Below are 22,062 nucleotides of genomic sequence, written 5' to 3' on the forward strand. Positions count from 1 at the left end.
TTTCTGATTGGCAAATGGTTGAGGGAGTTAATATCTTAAGACCTGGAATCAATAGAAAGAAATCTGGGTTATGATAAGGGGTTGCAAATGCTAAGGTTTACCATGTAGATGAAGCCTCCAGGTAGCAGGCTTCAAAGAGAACAGATTGTAAGTATTTCTTCTAAGTCTTAAAGAGTCTACCAGTCTTCGGGTCTCTGTGTTGATGTTAATTCTGGTCAGCTGTGAGACAGGTTCGAAGCCCTCCTCCCACCAAACCCCCACTTCCATCATGGACTAAACTAGTTTTTCAGGTTAACTTTAGAATGCTCTTGGCTGAGAGAAGGGGTCCTGATTGGGGGCTTAGAATTTTGTATTTGTTTTACATTCTCCTCTTCTGGCCGAGATTTGCCAGAAGCAACATCAGTGGTCACCGAACTTTCACTGTGTCCCATAGCATAGTCAAAGCGGTATGGCTGCCTGCTCTGGGTCCCTCCTGTCCCTCAGTGGGACCCCTATGGCCAAGGGACTTAGGGCCAAAAGATGTATAGCCAATTTAAATGTTCTAGGCCAGACAGGGATGGATGTAGACAGGCATTCGTTAGTCCTTAAAACATTTTTTTCGGTAATAAAGAGCCTACAAACTAAAAGCCAAAGGCAAGTTTACAAAATTGACTTATCTACCTTTCAATTCTACATGCTGAGCTACTGTGATCTTGGTTTTAGTTACAGACTTATTGCAATTAACTATACAAAATATAAGCACTGTTAAAGCCTTTTAAGCTAAGGAAGTTAGAGACTTTTGTTGTGCCTCAATGATTTTTGCAGTCTTTTACTAATTTGTCCCAAGGTGGCTGATAATAAACATTAAAAATATACATATATAGGCCGGCCACTCACGCCTGTAATCCCAGCACTTTAGGAGGCCAAGGCAGGCAGATCATGAGGTCAGGAGTTCAAGACCAGCCTGACCAACATGGTGAAACCCGGTCTCTACAAAAAATACAAAAATTAGCTGAGCATGGTGGCACGTGCCTGTAATCCCAGCTACTTGGGAGGCTGAGGCAGAAAAATCACTTGAACCCGGGAGGCAGAGGTTGCAGTGAGCCGAGATTGTGCCATTGCACTCCAGCCTGAGCGACAGAGCAAGACTCTGTCTCAAAAATAAATAAATAAATAAATAATCTATATATATATATGCATAAATCTCATAACTGGCCATATTACACCCAGCAAGCTTTGTCACAAGGTATCTTTATAACCTCTCGGTAATTTTCTTTTAATTATATGGGAAGCAGGAAATTCTTTATGGTTGGGATGGATAAAAGGGTGTCGCATACATAATAACCCAGGAGTCAAAGTCCCTTATTTTACTAGCTATTTAGGTATCTGTGATTTGGAGGGTCTAAACTAATTCTATCCCACAAAACTGGCCCTTGCAATCTCACACACTGACCTCTTACGTGATAGTCCCTGGGCCTAGAGGGAGGGTGCTTGTATAGTTATAGCAGCAGGGCATTTGCAATGAAAAACAGATGGGGCCCGGCGGGATTCCAAATGAGGGAGATTCACAGGCTTTGTCAAATCACCTCTAGTCTTATGGATATATGATTCTGATTTTCTCAGAAGTAAAACTACATGAGATAAATAACATTAATAACTTGCTAATCACAAGAGAATCTGTGTGTCAGAACAGAAAAAGGAACCTATTTCATTAGGGCACCAACTAAAAACATGAAAAACATTCTAAGCTGGTACTCTTTAGAGGATTATTGTAGGAAGAAATGTCATGATTTGATCTGCACTCTAAAACAAAAGTCAGGGCTGGAATTCAGTAACAGGTGTTACAGTTTTCCTTTGAAACAATTTTTCTCTGTTTCTCTAGCCCTCCTTTTCTACTAAAGAGAAATTACAGTAAGAGCAATTTGTGTGCAAAATAAGTTTTTGGCTTATTACACTTGACTTGATTATTCACATAAAGTGCAGCAGGAATTAGTTGTGTTTCAAATGCTTGTTCTTTGGTGCCATAAAGAAAAAGCACTTGAACATAAATTTAATTTATTTAGTAAGGTCATTTTTACTTCCTGCAGAAAGGGTACACTCACCAGCAGTTTTGCCACGAGAGTACACCGAACAAAGGAGACAGGGTCATTTATAACCAGACGCGTCCACCCTACTGCTGTGTCCAGTTTCCATTGACTGGAACGGGACCTCACATTCTGTATTTGTCCCTATTGGCTAGCAACTTAGAACTTTTTAAAAGAGGCAAAGGTAGAGGAGAACAAAGGAAGGAGGAATTAACTTGTGGAATGCTGAGAAAGGTAAAAACACTTTCAAATAATGAAGAGGAACAGGCTATAACCTAATGCTTGCTTGGACCAGTATAACCATGCCAGGACAAATATTTAGGCTAAATTGTGGGAGCTAAGAACATAAAGTATATTGATTTTTTTATTACGGCTAGCAGATATTTAAGATTAGCACAGGACTTTGAATAAATTTTGCTTCTAAGAGAAGTTACTATTTATTCCAAATTGGTCTTACTGCTACTTCCTCTACTTTACTTTTTACACTTGGCCATAGAGACTCTTTTCAAGTTGACTTTGCTGGAGCTTCACCTAATAATGTTATTCTAGTCAAAGCCTCGGTATAATAACCAGCAGCTGCGACTGTGTCCTGTTTCAAAAGAAAAGGCTCTTATTAAACATTCCTTTACATATCACATACTTATCAGTTAACTGTTAATTGCCTATCTGCCTGCTAAACTGTTTGCTTCTGCAAAATAGAGACCTTACCTGTCTTGCACCCCCAGGGCTTAGGCCTGCATAATGCTCAGTAGACATTGCATACATAATAGATGTTGGAAGAAGATGCAGTTGGCAGAGAGATGTAAGGACAATTTCCCATTGGTTTGTCCACATAAAGTATGTATGTTTTATACTGGAAAGCTGAGATCTTGAAAAAACTGTATACAAAAATCTTTGCAGGTATGTCTCTGTTTCTCCATATTGGGCTTCCACTTTTGATCATCATAGAAATGTGCTGTAGAATAGATTATACTGTGTTTTTTTGTTTGTTTGTTTGTTTGTTTTGAGATGGAGTTTCACTTTTGTTGTCCAGGCTGGAGTGCAATGGCTCAATCTTGGCTCACTGCAACCTCCACCTCCTGGGTTCAAGCGATTCTCCTGTCTTAGCCTCCCGAATAGCCGGGATTACAGGCATGCACTACCACACCCAGCTAATTTTGTATTTTTAGTAGAGACGGGATTTCTCCCTGTTGGTCGGGCTGGTCTCGAACTCTCGACCTCAGGTGATCCGCCTGCCTCAGCCTCCCAAAGTGCTGGGATTACAGGCGTGAGCCACCACACCCAGCCAATTACACAGCATTTTAAAGATAAATAAATATGTGAATTTTGTATTAAAGTTCAGCAGCTCTTCACTTAAGAAATATTCATCAACTAAGAAGTATATGGCTTGGGTAACTGTCAACTGAAGAATCATGAGATTCATAAATTTGGAGAGGAGAGTGTTATCTCTTATAAAGGCTTGCAGCCAGCAGGCTGCCCACTGTGCAGGCTGGGAAGCATAGCTTCTGGAAGAAACCAAAAGCAGGCACTTTAAGGGAGGGAAAGGTGAGACAGAAATTTGTGCTGAATGGGCTGGCTAAGTATACATATTCAATAGTTATAGGAAGAGCTAGGAATAATTATGAAGGGGGTACACACATTCATAGCAAGCAAACATCCATGTTACATACATCTTACATTCATTTGGGGTGGAGACATATATATATATACTTTTTTTTGAGATAAGAGTCTCACTTGCCCAGGCTGGCATGCAGTGGCACGATCTCAGTTCACTGCAATCCCTGCCTCATGGATTCAAGCAACTCTCTGCCTCAGCCTCCCGAGTAGCTGGGATTACAGGTGCCCGCCACCACATCTGGCTAAGTTTTTGTATTTTTCATATAGATGGGGTTTCACCATCTTGGCCAGGCTGGTCCTGAACTTCTGACCTCATGATCCACCCGCCTCGGCCTCCCAAAGTGCTGGGATTACAGGCGTGAGCCACTGCGCCTGGCCGAGACTTACATTTAATTGCATTATAATTTCACTCTGTATGTCATAAAGTGAAAGCAAGGACACAGAGGCATGTTGTGTACGGCCTGTGAATACCTGCCACAGCCAGTCTATGGCCGACGGTCTTTTATCAGGAAGGAATGCCTTTCAAGGTGAAGCGAGTCTTTCAAAAGAGCTGGTTTCTGTCTAACTCTTAGAGAAGGAAGATCGATGGCAGTGAGGGAGGTGGTATAACAAGGCGTGTCCCACCTGCATGTGCCCGGCGTGGCTGGGAACTCAGTTTTTAAGGCTTCTCTGGGGCTCCTTGGGCAAAGAGGGAGTCCATTCAGTTAATTAGGGGACTTAGAGTTTTATTTTCATTTCTCAGAATTTATCTAGGAAAGTTAGCTGGTAGATCGTCAGGTGCAGAATGTCGTGTTAATTTGGCTTGCTATCAAGATGTATCAGAGTAAAACAAAAACAGTGTTATCAGCTGTATACTAATAACATCCCTGGTCAGCAATATCTCAGACATTTTCCAAGGACAAAAGTATTAAATTACATAAAGAAATAGCACGCTTTCAAATAACACTCCCAGGGCTTGACAAATATATAAGAAAATCTAATTCCCAGGCACATTTCCCAATAACGCCATGAAAATGGCTGAGGAATGTGAGATATACATGTCACTGTCATTCTAATTTGGTTATTTCTTTAACACCCACAAGAAAGATGATAACCTCTCTCCCCCTAGCTCCTATTACACCACTCCAATATGCACCCTGGACCTCAAGGATCATTTCTTTTTCCTGTATCCAGATAAAAGAAGGTCACAATTCCTGGGGCCTGGTGTGCTCTGGACCAGAGTGTATTCCCAGAGGTAGTCACGACCCCTTTAATGGCAGACTCTGCCTGCAAACTGCTTCATCCTGTGAGGAGTGGCCTGCATAAGTGATCACAAGGAGGACTCAAGGCACCACAGTTTTCTCTTTTTGCTGAGATTACAATGACATTCTTCTTATTTGCCGAACTAATGCAAAGTTGTTAGTCTGTGTTTTGAACTGTGAGAACACATCACCGAGTCTGAAAAAATTGTATGCTTACTCCTGGAAGTGGTTTGCCGGGTTGATATGTACTCACTTCAGGTCTCTGGAACTTTAAAGAACAAAACTAGCCACAGGGACTCTAGAAGCAGAGAGACCTTAGTTCAAATCTCAACTCTACAACTTCCAGCCTATGTGGCCTTGGGCATACAACTTAACCTCCTCTTACTCAGTTTCTTCATCTATTAAATGGAGACAATAATAGTACCCACTTCACAGGCTGCGTTGAAGAAAGAATTAGATAATCTGTGTAAATAATTTAGCAAAATTCCTGTAATCTCAGCACTTCGGGAGGCCGAGGTGAGGGGATCACAAGGTCAGGAGATTGAGACCATCCTGGCTAACATGGTGAAACCCCGTCTCTATTAAAAATACAAAAAATTAGCCTGGTGTGGTCGTGGTCACCTGTAGTCCCAAGTACTCAGGAGGCTGAGGCAGGAGAATGGCGTGAACCCGAGAGGCGGAGCTTGCAGTGAGCCGAGATTGTGCCACTGCACTCCAGCCTGGGTAGCAGAGTGAGACTCTGTCTCAAAAAAATTATAAAAATATAAGAATTTAGCAAAGTTCATGGAGCTTTCATAAATGTTTATTTAGTATCTCTTATAAGCAAAAGTCTGTGATAGGTGCTCTTAAGTGCAATGAGAAGAGGGAAGGGCCTCATCTTGAGTAAAAGATGCTGTGGAAGTTGCTATGTATGTGGGGAAAAAAACCCTGAAATCTAGGGAGCTGGAAATAAAATATTCATTGATGTCAAGGATCTTACACAAGTTATCTCTTTTAGTTTTCACAACAACACAATGTTGTAGCATATTTTCAGGTAATTTCCATTGCTAGAGATGAAACTCTGACCCAAAATAGCTTGCAACAAAAAGAAAAAAGAGACAGAAAAACGGAGAAAGGATGTGTTGACTTCTACAACTGGGACACCAAGGGGGAGATGGAGCTTTGATCGAGCTAGGAAACCTACAGGTTAGATGATGTATCAATAGTTTTCTCTCTTTCTCCTGCTCCATTTCCCAGCTACACTCTTCTCTGTCTGCCCTTTCTCTTTCACAGCTATAAGGCAAGAAACATTTCTGCAAGCCCCAGGGCCATATCCTTGCATTGCACTACCCAACAGGAAGAGACCTTTCTGCTCCCATAATTCCTGTGTCAAATCTCAAGGATACATCTAGGTGGCCCCAACTGAGTCATATGCCCACCATTTTCCCAGTCACTGAGCACAAGGGCATAGGGTATCCTGATTGGCCAGACCTGACTTACATGCCCATCATCTGCACCAGTCATAGACTTATAATGGGTTCATAAACATTTACAGGAGGGGGTAGCCCCCCTTAGGACCAGCCCACACAGCCACATAGACATACAACACACACAACCACATAGGGCCCCACAGTTAGGTTAATGCTCTGCTGTTGTCTTCCTGAAATTCTTAATAATTATACTTTTGAACTTGTGTTTGGTAAGTAGAATCCAATGGGACAATTCAGCACTTGCATGAGCAGAGGAGATACACACAACATACGTGTCCACCTCTGTGCTTTGCTACCCATTAGCCCATTCTACTGATAATGCCCATGAGCACAGAATCCCTGTGGACCCATGATTTGTAGAGTTCGGTGAGACTCAAAACAAGTATAAGGGAATCATGTTACGTCTATGACTGCATGAAAGGAGTATGGACAGCCACATGAGGCCATACACACTGTTAGAATCAGAACTTGCTTCAAAAGCAGAGAAGGCAATGGCATCATAAGAAAAATGAATAACCAGAGCACCCTATCATATCCTTCCTTACCTGTGCTGCTTTCCTGTATTGGCCAGACACTTACTCTGAAGTTAATGACATAGACAGAAAGGGAAGGACAGAGCAATCTAGAGCTCCTGTCCTTTAGTGCTTTCTCACTCATTGGTCAGCCACAGGTTGGGAGGGTGCTGGTGCTTGTGCACATAGCAAGAAGTGAAATAGAAATAATTGAGTTAGTTTTGTGCAGCATCACCACTGTTCTGGTAAAGAATGAAATATATATGCACATAAGAGCTACAAAGTGCAAATTGTGTTATTTTGGTGATTCTGCATACAAGTCCAATGTTTTTATATTTCCATTTAAAACTGGCATAGCAAATTCTATATAAAGATAAATGGTAAAGTCTGTGCTAATAATTTATAATTTCTATTTTTATTTACTTATAATGCCATTAAATAGCAAATTTTTAAAAACACTATGACAACTTGAAAGAGACAACAGAAGAGAAAAAAGTTTTATATTTTAATACCTTTAATAAGCCATTTTATCCTGCTTTTTGAACAAGGGCCCATTTTTTATTTTGAACTGGGCCCCACAGATTATGAAGTTGGCCCTAGGCACAGCCTCACATCACTACCTGTTCTGGTGATCTATTACTAGGTAAGCTATGTAACATATTACCCCAAAACCTGGTGCCTTGAAACAACCACCATTCTTAAATATCTCACGATTTTGTGACTCAGAAGTTCAGGCAGAGCTCAGCTAGGTGATTCTTCTGCTTCACATGGCATTAACTAGGCACTCAGGTGGCTTTCAGGCTGTTAACACGTCTGGTCTTGGCAAGGATTGGGGAAGATTGGGCTCAGCTTGGCACCCCCAACTCTGCCCCATCCTTTGGCCTCTCCAGCAGTCTTTGTAGTTCTTACATGGCAGTTCAGGGCTCCAAGAGACCAAGACCTAAGCTGTCCATCCTCTAAAAGGCTAGGCTTGAAATAAAAATGCCATCACTTCTGCCACACTCTCTTGGTCAAAGCAGTAATAGTGCAGCCCAGATGGAAGAGGGAGAGTCTATTACACATCAGGAAACCAAGGCCCAGAGAGGCTCAGTAACTTGCACAAGGTCACACAGCTAGTAGGTTATAAACTTGGGAGTTGAACCAAATCTGCTCCAGGGTCAATGCTGTAGCCCACTTTGCCATGCTGGTAATAGTAGTCTCCAAACATCTAAACTGTGTAACAATAAAGGACAAAGTCTTAACTTCAGAAGGCAGCTTTAACACACACACACACACACACACACAGAGAGAGAGAGAGAGAGAGAGAGATGTCTTAGGAAGTAAAATGTGTGAAAGAACTTTATAAATATTGGAGTACTCCAAAACTGTCACTTAGAGATTCTAAAACCTCTTCTATCCTAGAGACAGGCCCCAGGAGCAAAATTGCTGGATGTACCTCTGCCCCATGGTTGGAGCAAACTGGTCCCAGAGCAAAGCTGACATCTGGAGGGGACCTGTGCACCCGTGCTGACGCACACACTGAGATGCTGAGTGCTGTCCATCCGACTCTCAAAATAGAAGCATGAATACCCCAACATGGTGCCAATCAATGATTGGTGGGTTTGAGTTATCCTCAAAACTGAATCAGAGAATCTGTTGTCTATGAATCCATACACATATGTATTTTCTATGTGTACCGATAATGAAAGTCAAAATCTCATCTTGTGAGGGGAGAAGCTTTTGCCCTCAGAGTTATCAAATCCTGAAAACAAATGATAATGAAGCAAAATTACAAAACAAAATTACAAAATTAAAGCAGCGACATCCTATTGGATATTAGATAGAAAAATGAAAAGCAAAAGAAACGCCAGAGCTAAATCCAAGTGTTTAAACAATTTGGCATTGATGAAGCTTCATTACCAATCAGTGAGGAGAAGACGGATTGTTGGATAAACTGACTAACCACTAGGGAAAAGAAATAGAATCTCTATCTTGCTCCTTATGACCAAACAAAACCCCAAATGGATTACAAATAATTAAATGTAAAAGGTGGCCAGGTGCTATGGCTAACACCTGTAATCTCAACACTTTGGGAGGCTGGAGTGGGCAGATCACGAGGTCAGGAGTTGGAGACCAGCCTGGCAAACATAGTGAAACCCTGTCTCTAGTAAAAATACAAAAAAATTAGCCAGGTGTGGTGGCAGGCGTCTGTAATCCCAGCTTCTTGGGAGGCCAAGGCAGGAGAATCGCTTAAACCCAGGAGGTGGAGGTTGCAGTGAGCTGAGATGGTACTATTGCACTCTAGCCTGGGCGACAATGCAAGACTCAAAAAAAAGGAGTGAACATTTTTATATATTTGGGATAAGAAAGGTATCAAAGCTAGAAATCATAGTTGATTTTTTTCTATATAAAACATTTAAATCATATTGTTGGCACAAATAAATGAATAAATAAGAGAAAGCTAAAGAATCAACTTGGAGAAAATGTTAATAACATAATTGATGAACATATGATCCATTAAAACTTTGTAAATCAATAAAGAAAGAGTAGTATCTCACAAAAAATATTGAGAAATTTGATGAATAAGGATTTCACAAAAGCAATAAATATGAATAGTCAACAAACATATAAAATAGTTTTCAACCTCTATAGTTAAAATGATACAAATTAGAAACAAACATGAGATCTCTTTTACCTCTCACCCTGCCCAGGATGAAAACTTAATAATGCCTGGAACTAACGGCTCTGGGTAGCAGAAACGTCTCCCTTGCAGCCTGGCACCAGGAGCTTGCCTGTCCCTATAGAATCTGTGTATGACGAAGGGACAGGCACCCCTTCCTTGGGGCAGATGCAGCTCCCTGCTGGTCAAGCAGAGAGTGGTCTAGGTTTCAGCCCCCCCAGACTCAGAGAGCACCCCCGTGCTGAGCACAGCTTGTACCAGGTGGAAGTATAAACCAGAATTGAATCTTTCCTGAGTGCAATTTAGCAACAAGTGTCACAAATAAAACAGCTTCTCCTCTGACTCTCAACGTTTCTCCTAGGGCTGTATCTCTTAGAGAGATTTATCCAGGATCAAAGATGTATAAACAGGGGTGTTCCCTGTATAGTAGTTCATAATAACAAAACTCTGGAACCAACTGTGTATCAGTCAGGGGTTGGTTAATAACCTCATGGTTCATGCATTCAAGAGAATGATATACAGTCAGTAAAAAGATAGTATGGAAGTATTTCCACAACATGCTATCTAATCCAACAGTCAGCTTACTAAATCACATATGTAACAACATTTACACTCACATTTCTGTATGCAGAGACAGACACTAAAATATTAACAAAAGTTGGAGCATATTTGCCTCTAAGATTGGGATTTGAGGTGTCTTATATTTTACCCCTTTTATTAATTTTTCTATTAGATATATATTATTTTTGAAACATCAGAGGGTTCTTTATCGAGTCTGTTCTACTTATAAATTCTGCACTCATTTATCCCCACCTGGCCTCAAAGTCCCCAGAGTTTCTTTGTAATCTATTTTGTCTTTGACACAAATCACAGAGCACCCCGTTTGGAGAGGAGTGAGCTGCATCTTGAGGACTCATACACCCAGAGGTGAAAGTATAGCCAACAGTTCAAAACTGTGGACAATTCTGGTCAATCAGTCATCTCTTCCATATCTACCTGGCAATCAAATTTTACAGCTATCTATGTTAATAATAACAAAATATACATTATTTAACAACCTTGTCATTTTGAATTTAGTTTCACGGTAGCAATCTCAACCCAGATCAAACTTGGAAATTGAAATCAATCAATTCTTTCAAACATTTTTCAATAAAACAGATGTTTATGGACAAGCAGGAAATGCCTATTCATACTGAACCATATTTGAGTCAGAAAATATAATCTCTGTTCCTTGTTTCTAGGCAGTTTTTTCCGAGTACACTTAAAATAGATGATGATTCCCAGCGTAGTAATATGTAACAGCATTTAACATCCACACATTTAATACTTTGTATTAGAAGAATCTCCAAAATAATGTTACAATTTTTCTCTTTTTTTTTTTTTTATGTTTAGCTAAATTTCCCCTGTGGATCACTTGTCATACCATGTATGAAGTTAAATAAGCAAATCCATTTGAGTACCATCAAACTGAAAAAATAAGACTAGTTATTTGTCACATAGTGTCAGTTGTGTAAGCTTAATTTTCTACTGTCTAGGACAGGCATCTGTAATCTTCAGCATACGCTCCAAGGAGGGCACAAAGGTTATTTGTCTGGGTCAGGCATGAGGAGGTTGCTACCAATACTTCAGCCCCAAGAAAATCTGACAGTAGGAGGCCTATGTCCTGGCACTTGTTCCTCGGGTCCTTGGAATCCGGCCAGCCAAGGTGTTCCACCTGGTATTCTCCATGTCTTGTCCTGCCTGCCCAGAGAGGCACACACTGCTCTCCCCACCCCAACCCCCTCAATAAAAACCCTTTAACTTCGGTGCCTCAGGAAAAAAGAAGAGAAACAGTTCTTGAATGAAAGAGTGGATAGTTTAGTGGAAGCTCTCTCCAATGAAACAATTATTTGAGTGGCAAAAATTATAAAAAATAAAACATGTAAAAATCTCTGGGAATTGCCCTAAAGACACACAGCAATTAGACAACTATTTTTGAGAAAAATGATAAAATCTCAGTAAGAACACAAGAGTCCGCATCATCTGAGCCATGACCCGCTCTCATCTCCTCCCCAATGTTCAGCATGACGCAAGCTCTACTCTGGGTGGAGGCCGCCAAGAAGATGGGTACGCTCTCCCCCTGCTCCAGTCCAGAGCTCCAGTTTTACCCCAGCAGGGCAGGCCATGGGCCTCTCCCATCCCCTCACCCCCATCTTCTAGCTGCAGAAACTGCATCCCAGGACACCCATCTGCTGGTTGCGGAAGCTCCATCCCAGGAAACTGCATCAAGAGAACTGGGGCTCCCTTTCCCCACCAAGCCCCTACTCGTCGAGTGGATGCTTTACCCCAGGGACTCTAATTGCCACTTCCCTAGCACCCTCATAAGACAGAAGTTTCACTCACAGAAGGCTACTGTCCCCACCCAGTGCCCTGCTAGTAGAGTCAGGGTGTCAGCCCAGGAGAAGCAGGCCACTGTCTCCACTCCCAGCTCCAGTGCAAGAGAGCAGAGTTTCTTCCCAGTGGAAAGGCAGGTTGTAAGAGCAGAGAGCTCCCCAGCTCACCCTAAGGGGGCCGACTTTATTTGAAATAGAGGACAAAGTCCCAGCTAAGTATTCTCAAAAACAAGAAGGTCCTTAACAATTAAAAGGAGCAACAAGTAAAACATAGATGCCAGGAGCGACAATGATGCCAGCAGCAAGAGGAGAAACAGAGATCAGCTGGAATACTAACCGAGGAAAAGAGGCAGCTCAGTCTCCCCGGGTGGGAGCAGGCCTCAAACACTGGTAACAGCTGTCCTGCAAGCAGCACTGACTTTAATGAGGTTTGACTGGAGGAATTTATACCTTAGGGCATTGTTGAGAACAACAGAGAAATCAGCAGGCCACTAGAACAGGCTAAGATCTGTTGTGACACCAAGAACAAACCAGACATAAGCTCGACAAGACCACAGTCATCCTGATGGTCAGAGAGACAGTTTCCACACCCAAGATGGCACTCACGGAAGAGCAACATCATAGGCTGCACGTTGCCAGGGAAATAGATTTCACTGGAGTCCAGTCAAGACTCTAAACACATGCTCAAGCAAGCAACACCAACAAGCCCTCAGAGGGCAATCAGTATGAGACGTGCTATAATATATTCTCAAAAATGTTGGCTTTTCTCTTCTTTTCTTTTTTTTTTCTTTTTTTTGAGACAGAGTCTCACTCTGTTGCCCAGGCTGGAGGGCAGTGGTGTGATCCAGGCTCACTGCAACCTCTGCCTCCCGGGTTCAAGCAATTCCTCTGCCTCAGCCTACCACATAGCTGGGACTACAGGTGTGTGCCACCATGCCTGGCTAAATTTTCTGTATTTTTAGTAGAGACAGGGTTTCATCGTGTTGGTAAGGCTGGTCTTGAACTCCTGACCTCAAGTGATCTGCCTGCCTCAGCCTCCCAAAGTGCTGGGATTACAGGCGTGAGCTACCACGCCCAGCCTAAAATGTTGAGTTTTTAACAACAAAATAGTGAGACACTCATAGAATCAGGAATGTATCATCTATACACTGGGACATAAAAAAACAGGCAATGGAAACTGCCTTTGTAAGGACTTAAATGGTGCATTTAGCAGACTTCAAAGGAGTTATTATAAATATTATTGACAAAAAGAGTCAAACTCTATAAAATATTTGAAGAGATTTATTCTGAGCCAAATATGAGCGATCAATGGCCTGTGACCACAGCCTTCAGGAGATCCTGAGAACATGTGCCCAAGGCGATTGGGCCACAATTCAGTTTTATACATTTTAGGGAGGCATAAGACATCAATCAATATGTGTAAGATGTGTATTGGTTTCGTCCAGAATGGTGGAACAACTAAAGTGGGAGTTTCCAGGTCATAGGTGCATTCAAAGCTTTAATGATGACAGTTGGTTGAGAGAGTTATTATCAATAGAAAGGAATGTCTGAGTTATGATAAGAGGTTATGGAGACCAAGGTTTTATCATGTACATGAAGCCTCCAAGTAGCAGGCTTCAGAGAGAATCAATTGTTAATGTTTCTTATCAGACTTAAAGAGTCTTTTCTATTAGTACTATTCCAAAAAGGAGGAGGGTATGATAAGGTATGTTCAGCACCCCCTTTCTATCATGTCTTGAATGGGTTTTTCAGGTAAACTTTGGAATGCCCTTGGCCAAGAGGAGGGGGTCAATTCAGATGGTTGGAGGAGGGGAGGCTTAGAATTTACTTTTGGTTTATAATACGTTCCAACATGGTAAAGAAACCATGCTTTAAAAAATAAGCTAAAGAAGATCCACAAAAGGACCACATTCACTGATAATAATATTTAATATTTACTCTCAAATTGATCCAGAGATTCAACACAAGCCCTATCAAAATCTCAGCTTTTGTTTTCACACAAATGGACAAGCTGATTCTAAAATTCATGTGAAAATGCAAAGGAACCATAATAGCCAACACAATATTGAAAAGGAACAAAGTTGTAGGACTCAAACTTCTTAATTTCAAAGCTTACTACAAAGCTGCAGTACTAAAAACTCTTTCAGACTTGTAAATGCCTGATGGGTTCTTCCTGCTTACTACACAAGCAAAACCAATTTACTGAGACCACACCATCACAATATAAAAAAAGTTTAATTGACACAAGGCCGGCCACACCACATGAGAGATGGAGTTACTACTCAAATCAATCTCAGAAAATTTGGAGGGTAGGATTTTTCAAAGATAGTATGACAGGCTAGGGAGTCTGTTTCAGGGTAGGGCCACATGACTGGCCAGTAGGGTTGGTGGGGTCAGGGAGGTCAGCAGGGTCAGTGGGGTCAGCAGAGTCAGCAGGGTTGGTGGATCCAGGTGAAGCCATTGGTTGTCAGAAATTCACAAACCTAAAAAGGTATCTCAAAAAGCCAATCTTAGTTTCTGCAATGGTGATGTTATTTGCAGGAGTAACTGGGAGACTTGCAAAACCTGTGACCTTTAAATAATAGCTGGTAATCATGTATGCCTACACCTTAGCAGAATTCAGGCTCCTCACATCCTCCTAACCTGGTGGCCTCTCACAAGCTTTACAAAGGTGGTTTAGTTTGGGGAAAAGGCTATTGTCATTTAAACTATAAACTAAATGTCTCCCCAGGTTAGCTTAGCTCAGACCCAAGAATGATTAAGGGCAGTTTGGAGGCGCATGGCGAGATGAAGTTTGGTTAGATCAGCTACTTTTCACTGTCATAATTTTCCCATGTTATAATTTTTGAAAAGGTGGTTTTATAAAGATAAATATACAGATCAATGGAGATAGAATTGAAAGTCTAGAAATAAACCTTTACATTGATTTTCAAAAAGAGTGTCAGCTCAATTAATTGGGACAGAATAATTGTTTTAACAACTACTGTCGAGCTGGTACAACTGGAAACCTGCATGCAAAAAAATGACATTGGATCTTGGCCTCACATTATGTATAAAAATTAACTCAAAATGGATGTTGGGCATAAATGTAAGATTTAAAACCACAAAATTCCTAGAGGAAATCATAGGAGTCAATCTTCATGACCTTAGGTAGTAGTTTCTTAGATACGTCACCAAAAGCATAAACAACAAAAGAAAAAAGTTGATAAATTGAACTTCATCAAAATTAAAACCTTTCATTCTGCGAATGATGCCATCACAAAAGGGAAAAGACAACTCTCAGAACAGGAGAAAATATTGGTAAATTCTATGTCTAATAAGGGACTTGTTTTCGAAATATGTAAAGAACTCTTACAACTTAATGACACAAAGATAAGTGACTTAAGTGAAAAGTGGGCAAATGATCTGAAGAGACACTTCTCCAAAAATACACAAATGACAAAGAAGCACATGAAAAGAGTCTCAGCATTGTTAGTCATAAATGAAATGAAAATGGAAATCATGAGATACCTCTTCACACCCACAAGGATGGCTATAGTCAAAACGACAGACAATATCAAGAGTTGGCAAAGATGTGGAAAAACTAGAACCCTCCTATTTTGCTGGTGGCAACCTGAAAATGGTGAAGTCACTTTTAAAAACAGTTATCAGTTCCTCAAAATGACAAACATAGATTTACTAGATGACTCAGCAATTCCACTTCTAGTTATATACTCAAGAAAAAAGGAAAACACACACCCACACAAAAATTTGTAGAGGAATGGTTAATGCAAAATTATTTTTAGTAGCCAAGAGCAGAAACTGATGAGTGGATAAATAAAATGTGGCATATCCATACAATGGAATATTACTTGGTACTAAAAAAGTAAAATACTAGTGTATGCTATAACATGAATGAAAACATTATGCTAAGTAAATAAGCCAGTCACAAAGAGCACATATTATATCATGCATTTTATATGAAATTTCCAGAATAGGCATGTCTACAGAGACAAAAAGTAGACGGGAGGTTTTCCTAGGGCCTTGGGTGGGAAGGAGGGAAAGGATTGTATGGGGTGGGAAGCATGAGAAGTGATATGGGTATGGGGTTTGGTTTTTGTGGTTTTAAAAAGTTGTGCCAGGTTCAGTGGCTCATGTCTGTAATCCTAGCACTTAAGGATGCAAAGGCAGGAGTGTAGTGTGAGCCCAGGAGTTTGAGACCTGCCTAGGCAATATAATGAGACTCCATTCTTCACAGAAAAGGAAAAAACTGTTTAAAAATGTTCTAATATTGATAGTGATGATGGTTGTACAGCTTTGTAAATACACTTAAAACAATTTAATTGTAGACCTTCAACAAGTAAGCTGGATACTATGTGAATTATATCTTTTGAAAACTTAAAAATGGAACTGCACTTTGAAAAATGTAAAAAAGAAAAAGAATGAAAAGATCTTGGTACAAGAAAAACCATCTAATTTTCATTACAGTGAAAAATAACAGCTGAACTACCTTCCAATTATATAAATATATTTTAAAAGAGTAATCTGTTAAGCAAATGATTAGCTACCCATTGAAATAGATGAAAGGGAGGAGTTATTTTTGAGCATAAGTTTTTTCCATCCTTTTGAATCTCCAGTGGCTTGGGTCATGTCTGCCAAGTAAAGGACCCTAATTCAATTATTGAATTGAATTGTTTGCTGCCTTGAATTTCACAAAAAAATAAGGAATCAGGTACACAGAGGAAACTTGACTTTCTCTGAGCTGCACATCTACAAAAGTAGCAGAGCTGAGACTACTATGGCCCGTGCTTCCTGACCCATGGCCAGTGCACCTACCGCTGGGTTTAAACACATGTGATCACACTTCAGACACTATCCTTGGTCTTTAACCTTTCTCTTTTGCTTGTTCAAAAGAGCACTGACAAAAGAAAAATGAGGAAGTTTACTATTTGTAAGTGAAAAGTCACTTTTATATCTGGTTGAATTGGCTAGGGAATACCAGTAGAAGGAAGTTGTTCCTCTGGCTACATCCTGTGTCATTTCGGCAGCTGGATGAATGTGATCAGAAGGTGAAAATCACTGAGATAAGCCACTCACCTCCATCATGCTGGTCTATCAAAATTAACTTCCCTTCATAGGACACAACGGGGTTGTTACTTTTTGTTTAAAGGCATTCCTACATATGAAAATAATGAATTTTATCTCAGTTTAATGTAATATGCATAAAAATACATCTGATGCTGTCCTAACTATGCAATATTCTCCTTTGTTGTCAATACAAGTTTATTATTTCAATATGTGGAGTTGGTTATTCTTTTACTTGCAACCTAAAGCACCTTAACAGATATATCATGTGTAACTTGTGTATTTTTTTAATTTGGAAGAGACAAAAATGAGGAACTTACATCATAAATATTAAAATGTGCAATCACATGAGTCCAGGAATTTGAGACCAGCCTGGCAACGTGGTAAAACCCCATCTCTACTAAGAATACAAAAAGTCCCAGTTACTCAGGAGGCTGAGGTGGGGGAACCACTTGAGCTGGGGAAGCCAAGGCTGCAGTGAGCTGTGATTGCGCCACTGCACTCCAGTCTGAGTGACAGAGTAAGACCCTGTCTCAAAAAAAAAAGTACAATGTATATCCTATAGTAAAAAACATGTGGGGCATTACATTCTGAAAGAACATAGTGAAACATTTACAGAATATCAAGGCCTTGCTATCTAGAAGAAAAGAATCCTTAATTTTCTCATCTTTCTACCTCAAGAAAAAAGGGAAGGGGGAAGAAACAAAAACGCTAAAGTTACAAGTAGTAACCAAACAAGAAAAGGAGAACCACTTAACAAAATGCACTTTGAAAAGCGCTTGCTCATATAAAAACCAGAAGTTGAAGAGTATCACAATGAGGCCACACTCCAACCTCCCAGAAACCATACCTTGTGCGTCTACAAAATCCTGACAATTCTCACTCAAATCTTGAGAGAAGAAGAAATGGCCATTGTTTATCCTTAGTTTTTCTCATTTTTGACGTGGGGTAGTGAAAATGGCTGCAGTGGAGATTAGCGCAAAAGGAAATGGCAGCAATGTGGCATGATTTTGTCAGAGTGTGAGGACTCCAAGGACCCACATTAATCGGGGGAATGAGCTGAAACTTACCCGCCCCGCGATGGACAAGGTATGCTCAGCCTTCTCCCTCCCTCAATGAAGTTTGAAGCCTGCATATTCCTCACAGTCTCACATTGGAGGGAGGAGCCCAGTTTGTGCAACACGACTCCAGCTAAGCCCACCCCCACCATTCCCATGCTCAAAGGTTATAGAAAATCAAGCTCAAAAGGAATATTAATCCATCAAAGGTAATCCAGAAAAGGCATAAGAAAAGGATCTGATATGAGGATTTAGGAGCTGCCTTACACAAAGGGGCAGAGCACAGTGAAAGTCTGAAGAAAGCTGCCAAGTGTGGACAAGATAAAATCAATGAACTTGCAGCTATGCAAACCTTAAAAGACAATAACATGCACAAGTTAAAAATAAAATCCAGTCTGAAAGAATTTTTAAGTTCACAGGCTACAAAATTTGATAAGAGCCTGAATTTAATTTTTTTAAAAACTCAAGAACCAATTGAATAACCAAGAGAAAATAACTAAAAAGAGGAAGATAGAGAGAACCAGAAATAAAGAAATAATTTGAGGACCAATAAACCTACCTACAGGTAAATTATAAATAACAAGAAATGAAGCAGACCCAGCTAAACGATTTAGTTACTGAAAAAAAAGAAAGGGAGAGAGAGAAAATCACTGTGAACCAGGAAGAAGAAAAAGAGATTACTACAATCAGAGAAAAGATAATAGACATAATGACAAAAAGTTAATTAATATCCTTGAAGAGAATAATCTAACAAATAAAAAGGCATTTAAAAATCACACAAGAAAAAATTATTTGAATGAAGATCTAAATCTGCCAGTTAAAGAGTGCATTGTGGTTAAGAAATAAAAGTTGACCAGGTGCGATGGCTCATGCCATCACTTTGGGAGGCCAAAGCAGGAGGATCACCTGAGGTCAGGAGTTCGCGACCAGCCTGGCCAACATGGAGAAACCTTGTCTCTACTAAAAATACAAAAAATAGCCGGGTGTGGTGGTGCATGCCTGTAATCCCAGTTACTCAGGAGGCTGAGGCAGGAGAATCACTTGAATCCGGGAGGTGGAGGTTGCAGTGAGCCAAGATCGTGCCATTGCACTCCAGCCTGGGCAAAAAGAGTGAAACTCCGTCTCAAAAAAAAAAAAGAAAAAGAAATAAAAGATGCTGGTTGATCTGTATCAATATATATCCTTGTCAAGTTTCTTAATATCTCAGTTTAAGAAAGGTTCCTTTAGCAACCTGGAAAGAAGAGCAAGTCACACAAAGGACTGGCTGTTCTCATAGTTCTCCAAAACAACACTCAATGCCAAAAGGGCAAGGGAGGAAAATCTACCAAGTCTAGGCCAAAGGGAAGTAGGATGGAGAAGACTGTGCTCACCTTGATGTCACTGCCATACAACAGCAACAGAATAACATCCTGAAACTGGAGAGCATTGATAGATGCAGTAGGTGGGATCACGTCTTCACAGAGTCTATCCAGCTAATCAATAAAGAAAGTAGGAATGAGATGTGGTGGTAGAAAGGTCTGGAGGTGCATATGGCATCCTTTTAAATGGAGAACTAAGAAGAGACCACTGAGGGTTTATGGTTACAAAAAAATCAAAATTTTTAAACTTAACTATGTAAAACTCACATAACTAGAAAAATGTGAGAGGTAAGCTGAGGTGAAGTGGAGTGAGAGAGGTAATTGGTTTATGTATCATAGCAGAGTTACTGATACTGTCTGAAATTAAAGCTCATGGTTTAGAAGAAATGACTAAAACTGCCTATTACTGTCATTTTTTTCCTTTAATCAAAGTGGGATCATTCCAGAAGTGATACATTTGTGGCAAAAAATCATTTCTCTAAAATCAGCAATTCTTTAGATCCCATTTCAGAATTTTTTATTCTGTTAAATTTAAGTAGAATTAAGTATTATATTTAAAATGGATAAAATGTATAACATATGTATTATATTTTAAATGATGGCCATTTTTATATCTATTGCCATGTGTATATATAGAAGGATAATTTTGTAATGGTCACCTAATGTTAATGATGTTTATGCCTGGAATTTGGGATGTTTCTATTTCCTTTGTACTTTTATTCATTTAAGGGACTGCCTATTAGGAATACTTGCCACTGTTACCAAAAAAACTGTTTTTTAAATTAAACACTATTTTGTAGAGCAGTTTTAGGTTCACAGTAAAAATGAGAGACAGGTACAGAGGTTTCCCATATACCCACTAACCCCACACATGCACAGCCTTCCCCTTTATCAACAGCCCCCACCAGACTGGTACATTTGTTACAATTGATGAACCTACTTTGACACATCATAATCACCCAAAGCCCAAAGTTTACATTGAGGTTCCCTCTTGGTGTTGTATATTGTATGGCATTTAACAAATGAAAAATGCTGTGTGTCCATCATCATAATATCATACAGAGTACTTTCATAGCCCTAAGAAACCTATGTGCTCCTTCTATTCATCCTGCCCTCCCCACCAGCCCATGGCAGCCACTGATCTTTTTACTATACAGATAGTTTTGCTCTTTCCAGAATATCAGCTGTTGAAATTATACAGTATGTAGCCTTTTCAGAGGGCTTCTTTCACTTAGTAATATGCATTTAGATTTCCTCCATTTATTTTCATAACTTGCTAGTGCATTTCATTTTAGTGTGGAATAATATTGCATTACACTGATGTACAACAGCTTATATATCCATTCACTTACTGAATGACATCTTGTTTGTGTCCAAGTTTTGGCAATAAACTTAGTAAATAAAGCTAGTGTAGACATTTGTGTGCAGGTTTTTGTGTTAACATAAGGTTTCAACTCCTTTGGGTAAATGCCAAGAAGAACAATTACTGGGTACTACTTTGGGTACATACCAACTACTTTGGGTAAATACCAAGAAGCACAATCCTCTTACAATTACTCATGTTGTAAGAGGATGTTTAGTTTCATAAGAAACTGCCAAACTGTCTTCCACAGTGGCTGTACCATCTTGTATTCACAACAGCAATGGACGAGTATTTCTATTGCTTCACATCCTCACTAGTTTTCAGTGCAGTCAGTGTTCCGGATTTGGGCCACACTGATATCTTACTGTCTTCATTTGCATTTCCCTGATGATACATAATGTGAAGCATCTTTTACGCTGGGCGCAGTGGCTCCCAGCACTTTGGGAGGCCAAGGCAGGCGGATCACGAGGTCAGGAGATCAAGACCATCCTGGCTAACATGGTGAAACCCCATCCCTACTAAAAATACAAAAAATTAGCTGGGTGTGGTGGCAGGTGCCTGTAGTCCCAGCTACTTGGAAGGCTGAGGCAGGAGAGTGGCGTAAACCCGGGAGGCAGAGTTTGCAGTGAGCCCAGATCAGGCCAGTGCACTCCAACCTGGGCGACAGAGCAAGACTCCATCAAAAAAAAAAATTACTACATGATACTAAGTAATGCAGAAGATGACTCAAAGGGGAAAGGGACCACAACAGTATAAAGGGAGGAGGTTGGAGATGGATCTAGAACTTTCTCCTCATTTCCATTAGGCAAAAGCCTGAGAAAACTGCAATCTTTGTAGCAGGCTGGGTTTGCCTTGTACACACTGGTCCCCCAGTGCTCATCTCCAATAATATTGACAACTCTGAAAACCACCTACAGACATTCTGCAGCCTCCATCTCAGGAATAATGGCTATTTTGTCAGGTAGTTGGAGCAAAATTAAGTCCAATGATAAGCAAATATAACCATTATCAAAATCTTCCATTGAGGTTTGTGAAAGCAACCTAAGTATGACCTGAGAAGGACTCTGTATTCTATATTTGAGTCCTTGTGGATGAACTGTAACCTAGCTTAATAGGCAGACAAGATTGAAAACCTAATTTAGGAGTATGTGCCTGTAACAATAGTTGAGTCTTGGTCAATCCCAGTGGCCATACTTCAACCACTCATGCACTGCTGAGTGTTCAAACTGTGTTCAAATAATGCAAAAGCCAACCTGTAACCAATCCAGTTGTTTCTCTACCTCACC

General features: G+C 40.3%; 1 protein-coding gene across 10 annotated transcripts in view; it reads right to left on the reverse strand.

Moving 5' to 3' along the window:
* The window catches only part of DIRAS2 (DIRAS family GTPase 2), a 165,274-nt gene that overhangs the window by 133,919 nt on the left and 9,293 nt on the right, over positions 1-22,062 (reverse strand). For 6 of the 10 annotated variants that reach the window (XR_004177801.1, XM_031654058.1, XM_031654057.1 and 3 more), the window contains exon 2: positions 19,426-19,527. The exons of the other annotated variants lie outside the window; for them this stretch is intronic. The gene's annotated coding sequence lies outside the window, so the exon portion shown is untranslated. The remainder of the gene's footprint in view (positions 1-19,425; positions 19,528-22,062) is intronic. 10 annotated transcript variants of the gene reach the window in all.

Source organism: Papio anubis, chromosome 13 (genome assembly GCF_008728515.1).
Source record: "Papio anubis isolate 15944 chromosome 13, Panubis1.0, whole genome shotgun sequence".
NCBI classification, from domain to species: Eukaryota; Metazoa; Chordata; class Mammalia; order Primates; family Cercopithecidae; genus Papio; species Papio anubis.